This window comes from Delphinus delphis, chromosome X, assembly GCF_949987515.2.
Source record: "Delphinus delphis chromosome X, mDelDel1.2, whole genome shotgun sequence".
NCBI lineage: Eukaryota > Metazoa > Chordata > Mammalia > Artiodactyla > Delphinidae > Delphinus > Delphinus delphis.
In genome coordinates this window covers 73737845-73743175 of record NC_082704.1, presented here as the reverse complement: position 1 = coordinate 73743175, position 5331 = coordinate 73737845, and the positions used below count along the sequence as shown (strand labels likewise).

Here is a 5331-nt window from a genome sequence, read left to right as displayed (position 1 = left end):
TCCCTGGTGGTCCAGTGGTTAAGACTCTGCACTCTTAATCCAGGGCACCCAGGTTTGATCCCTGGTCAGGGAACTAGATCCTGCATGCCACAACTAAGAGCCCATATGCTGCTACTAAGAGCATGCATGCCGCAACTAAAGGAACCCACATGATGCAACTAAAGGATCCTGCACGTGGCAACAAAGATCCTGCATGCCACAACTCAGACCCAGCACAGCCAAATAAATAAATAAATATTTAAAATAATAATAATGCTTGGTGTTATTATGAAAATAGTTCTGATCTCACAGATCCCCTGAAAATGTTTTGGAGACTCCTAGGGGGTTCACAACTCATGCTTTGAAAACTAAAACATACTTTGGTCTAAATAATATTCCAAATCTTCTTGATTTTGCCTTTTGTCTTGAAGTTCCAGAACACAGACTTCATCTGTATATAAGCTTCATGCAAAATATCAAAGTAAATAGATGTCTTATAAGTGAAAAACTGTGTTACTCTTTTATGTTCTTTCTTGACTAATCAACAGCTCTGGGTGTGAACAGTCAGGTTCAGAAGATATTTTGCTCATTAAGAAAAATATCAAAATACAATTCATTACTTCATAATGTATCCTATCTCTTCTATCCACTTCCTAAAATGTTATATCCTCATCTGCATGGTAAAATTAGCAAAGATAATAAAATATGCCTCAGGTAAGGTGGTCATAAGTCTTTGGATAAATTGATATCAAAAAGTCATCTTTCCAGATAACTAGAAGAAGTACCTAGCAAATGAGTTTTCCAGATGGCCAATCCCAAGTGCCCCCTAAACAAACTTGACCCCTAAAACTTATAACAATTGTAAAATGTGTAGATCAAGGAAAGACTTCTTGTAGTTCAAAATCCTATAAAAAACTTGTGGTAACAGTTCCCATACCTTATGCTTAATATTTTCCAGAAGGTTGGCTTACCCCTTGCTGAAGAATGAATGTTGAAATTCCGTACTTTCTTCTCCTGGTCAGTCATCCCATTCTCCAATGCAATCATCTTTCAGAGACCATCTATTAGAAAATAAAAACTCAAAAAAAAAAAAAAAAAGCAAAGCAAGACCAAAAGCCCCAAAGGTATTAAAATAACCTCTGAAAAGAGAGTTGAAAATCACCAGAATAAATAAGCAATAAAGCAAAATATTTGACTGCTACAAAGTATTAAATTGGTGCATAATAATAGTCAGCCTAATCTTCAAATTTGGGAACTTAGATCTCAATAGCTTATTTTACTTTATTTTTATAGAACTTATAAGTTACTCTAGGGTACAAGTGGGAAAGCATGGACAATTTAAATCTATATGTAATCCTCAAGCCTTTAACCAATAATTTCAGATTTCTTCTATATCCACTATATCTTTTCCGAGGATTATTGAGTGGGAGTAAAATTATCTGATTTGAGTTTCATCTCCTTTTCGTGTCCTGCTAACTCTGGAAAAGACTTTGAGGCAAGCAGTATGGGAAAGAAAGAGAAACAAAGGGACTTTGAGATATGACCAACTAGATCATCTCCTCCTGAATAATCAAGAATTGGATGTATTATGTCTATGTATGTATTTTTAATGTAAGAAAAATCACAACTGTTACTGTATAACTAATTCAGAGGTGCCAAAATAACAATCAGTAACATACACTATTTGAAAAGAACAGAAATGCTACTTTCCAGATGCAGTCTAGCAGACTGATCAATAGGGAGTCAGAAAAAAGATGGCAATAGGAGTATAATGTGGGGTATTGAATTATTTGTGGAAAATATATATGGTTTACCAATCCTATTTCTTTAAGCTCATGTAGGAATCTGGATTCACGAACACAAACACAGATTTTTAGTTCACAGAAACTAAGCAAGTAAAGGATAAAAGTATACCCATAGTTGTCAGCTAGAATATGTATACATAAAAATGCTATTTCTGAAGCATTTCTGTTTCCTCATGTGTTAAGAAGCTTAGTTTTCCTTTTGTGTCTTCCCTCGGGAAGGTAGTTGTTTCCAAAGACATCGAGAGAGATTCTGTCTTATTTCTGTTTTTGAACACTGCTTTTAAACGCCCTGATTGGGATGTGAAGCTCATCCCTTACATAATTGTAGTCTAGCAGCAATACTTGGTATATAGTAAGCCTCTTCTTGGGCTTAAAATATCACTCATCACTGTTTTGTTAGGTAGCATAAGGGAACTTCTTATCCTATACTGAAACACAAGTCTGAAGAATGACTGATATTTAGGCTTTTGTGTCATCTTCCTAGCTTTCAGAATTTCTTACATTGCTAGGAAAAAACTACAGCTGTATTTTAATGAAAAGCAACCTCATTTTTATAATACTTTCTTTGGAATATTAGCCTTTGAACATTCACATGTCAATTTATCTGAGTAGTGACAACTGTCTTCTGGGACTTAATCAGCTTCTATTTCTTGGTTAACCTGGAACAATAAAGTCTTCTTCCTATAAAAAAGCTAGAAAATAGACCATATTATACCATCTTCAAATCCCTTTACTGACTTAAATTGGATATGGGAAGAAAACAGAATCTTTTCCCTTATCATTTTTTAGGTGCTGATCACTATATTTTCCCCACTTTTTAGTGGTTTCCCTATTTTTACCCTTAACCATGGGCCCCACTATCTTCTCGGCACTCATCAAAGCTTTTAAAATCTTGAATTTTCCACACCTTCCAAAAAGAAAACATTTTGCCATGGAAAAAAAGATATATTATAGTCTCCTTTCTTTTGCATCCTATCCCTCTAAAGGGTAGTCAGGATCCTCTTGAGTAGACCTTACACTTTTCCTTTTATGATTATATGCATAGCCTACCTAAGTATATTTTCCTGACTAATACCCAAAGGGCATTTTCTAGATGGTATCTGTCCCCCATGCAAGGCATGTATTCATAGTCCAGGGACCCTGCTGGTGTTTACTAAGATAAATAATAAATTTAATGATAATTTTCTGGTATAGGAAAATTACCATTAGCTTTGAAATGAGAATCATCCCTGAGGTTTTCCTGGCATATATATCCAAAGCAAAAAATATAATTAAGGTAAACTGAATCTGACCTCCTATTTTAGGAGGAAAGTGGTTAAACATGGAGAGCTGCAAGTCTATATCCAATTAATAGGGGGGCGTTGTCAGAATGTATTTTAAAGAGAGACATATTTCAGGAATTACTTTCTGAAATAAGTTCTCCATCATGTGATGAGAAATTTAACATTTCATTTCCAATTATAGCACCCTCTACTGGAATGGATAGCATAAAAATTAATAACTTGGGGTTCTTATTTTTCACATTGAGAACCCATATTTTTATTTTTTCCAACTCTATTGAGATATAATTGACATATAACAGTGTGTAAGTTTAATGTGTACATCGTGTTGATTTGAAACACATATTGCAAAAAGATTACCACCATAATGTTAGCTAAGACTCCCATCATGTCACATAATTACTATTTTTTTGTATTGAGAACTTTTAAGATTTACTCTCTTAGCAACATTCAAGTGTATAATACGGTATTATTAACTATAATCACTATGCTATACATTAGATCCCCAGAACTATTCATCTTATAACTGGAAGTTTGTACTCTTTGATCAACGTCTTCCATTTTCCCTTATCCCCCAGCCCCTGGTAACCCCCATTCTAATCTCTGTTTCTATGAGTTTGACTTTTTTAGATTTCTCATGTAAGTGATATGCAACTATTTGTCTTTCTATATCTGACTTATTTCACTTATCATAATGCCTTCAAAGTCTGTCCATGTTGTGCAGGATGTCTTTCTTTCTCATGATATATATATATATATATATATATAATATATATATAATATATATATATATATAAAACATATAACATATATATATATAAGTAACATCTTTTTTATTCATTCATCATTGAGGGACATGGGTTTTTCTTCCATAGTTTGGCTCTTGTGAATAATGCTGCACTCCTATGTACAAATAGGAGTTCAAATATATCTTTGAGATACTGTTTTCATTTTCTTTGAGTATAAACCCACACCTAGGATTGCTGGATCATGTGGTGGTTATATTTTTAATTTTTTGAGGAACAACCATACTGTTTTCCAAAGTGGTTGCTCTAATTTACATTTCCATCAACATTGTACAAAGGGGTCCCTTTTCTCCACATCCTCACCAACACTTGACATCTCTTGTCTTTTTGATAATGGCATTCTAACAGGTGTGAGACAATATCTCATTGTGGTTTTGATTTGCATTTTGCTGCAGATGAGTGACCTTGAGCATCTTTTCATGTACCTGTTGGCCATTTGTAGGTTGAGAACTCATATTTTTAAAAGAAAGATGTATTTACTTCTTACTTAGAATATATTCAGAATCAAACAAGCTCACGTACCCCAAAGGCCACTCCTCTTTAAAATTTTGACTTTTCCTATTATTCATCTACTTAACCAACATTTATGGAACACTCAATCCATCTCAGGTAGTTGGCTAAGATTGATGAAGAAGGTACAGGCCAATAAGATGAAATTTCTGTCTGTAAGAAGCTAACAATTTAGCATGGAGAGAAAATAAATTCATAACTAATATAACAAGGCTGAATACCAGAATAATGGCATGGACAAGTGCTTGGGAGCATGTCGTAGGGAACAATGACTTATTCTCAGGGTGGGTGGGATTATATGAAGTGTCTTTAGAAAAAAATAAAAACACAAAACAAGGAAATTCAAACTTGTCTGTCTAGGAAACTAAACTGCCATGGGAATAAAAATGCTCCCATAGAATTCCAGAAGGAGAAAACCTACATTAGGACATTTGATAAATACAATATATATTGCCTTACTTTTAAAAACCCTATTGACATGTTGAACACAGAAAATGAAAAAGAATATCTAAAGAAAAAGCTAAGTCAGTTGAGAGTAGCTGATCATAAGCAGATGCAGTTTTCCTTAACAACTGTGAATTATCAGGAAACAAAACTGTGAGAAATAAATGCTGTTCACCAATGCATTTCTAAAGTAGAGATTTCTGAAACTTGTATATAACATCAGCTGAATAATTTGTTTATAAATTGACTATAAAACAGAAAATTATTCAACCATTAGGAAATGTAATGTTTTTATAAATAATTATTATCATAGTATGCACTGTTTGTCATACCAGCATTTTCTGATTGGGAAACTTCTGAATACATTTAATAACCTTTAAAAACATACAGTTTCTCATAGGATATTTTTTAAAATTAATATAGTACAGGATGTGTGTTTGTAGCTGTGGGTTTTTTTTTTACAATTCATCTGTTGATGGATACTTAGGTTGCTTCCATATATATCTT

At 33.5% G+C, this 5331-nt stretch overlaps 1 non-coding gene across 1 annotated transcript; it reads left to right on the top strand.

Annotated features, from left to right (window-relative positions):
- On the top strand, window positions 1-73 carry TRNAK-CUU (transfer RNA lysine (anticodon CUU)). Its single transcript has one exon. It is a non-coding gene; the product is annotated as a tRNA-Lys (tRNA).
- The last annotated feature ends 5258 nt before the right edge of the window (window positions 74-5331 follow it).